The sequence below is a fragment of the Charadrius vociferus genome, unplaced genomic scaffold (assembly GCF_000708025.1).
Source record: "Charadrius vociferus isolate BGI_N301 unplaced genomic scaffold, ASM70802v2 scaffold1699, whole genome shotgun sequence".
Taxonomy (NCBI): domain Eukaryota; kingdom Metazoa; phylum Chordata; class Aves; order Charadriiformes; family Charadriidae; genus Charadrius; species Charadrius vociferus.
The window spans coordinates 1-775 of NW_009649874.1; positions in this window are offsets into that span (position 1 = coordinate 1).

Below are 775 nucleotides of genomic sequence, written 5' to 3' on the forward strand. Positions count from 1 at the left end.
GAACGGGGAAGATTCTGAATTTTGGGTATTTTTTGGGGGGGAGGGCGCGGCAGCGGCCGCAGGGGGCGAAGCAGGCGGTGGGAGACGGAGCCGTGGAGTTTTGTGTTTATTCGTCTACATTCAGGTGACTGCGGCTGCGCCGCCCCCGAGGGCTCCGGGCACACAGCCCCCACTCCGTCCCACTGCTTTTTAAAATAAAATCTTCACTTATAAAACCGAACCACTAAAGCATTAAAATACAGAAAAGCTCCTTTAAACTCACTTCACAAAAGCGTTAAACGGATGACGTTATCCCTTCTCTATTTAAAGCCGTCCCCGGCGCTCACGCGGCCGCGCCGGGGTTTGTTTTGTGGGTTTTTGTGGGTTTTTTTGTTTTTTTTTTTGGTTTAAATAGAGAAAGGATAAGGGGAAATCGGAATCAACTCCAAAACAAAACAACAACAAAAAAAAAAAAAAAAAAAAACAAAACAAAACAAAACCAAAAAATCTCCTATTTAGACAAAGTCGTAATGGCAACTAACAAACCATTAAATACAGAGATGCCCAAAATACAGCTAATTCTGGAATTACAGGTACTCAACCATGGGTGAGCGGTATCACAAAGAGCACTGCAACATGGAAACGGGGGAAGGGGGGGATGGGGGAGTTGGTGGTTTGTTTTTTAACGTGTTTACCGTGATGCCGTAAAACTGAGTATCCAAAGGGCGGGTGGAGCGCGGGGAGGGGGAGGAGGAGGAGGAGGAGGAGGATGGGGGGAAGAGAGGAGGCGCCGGGC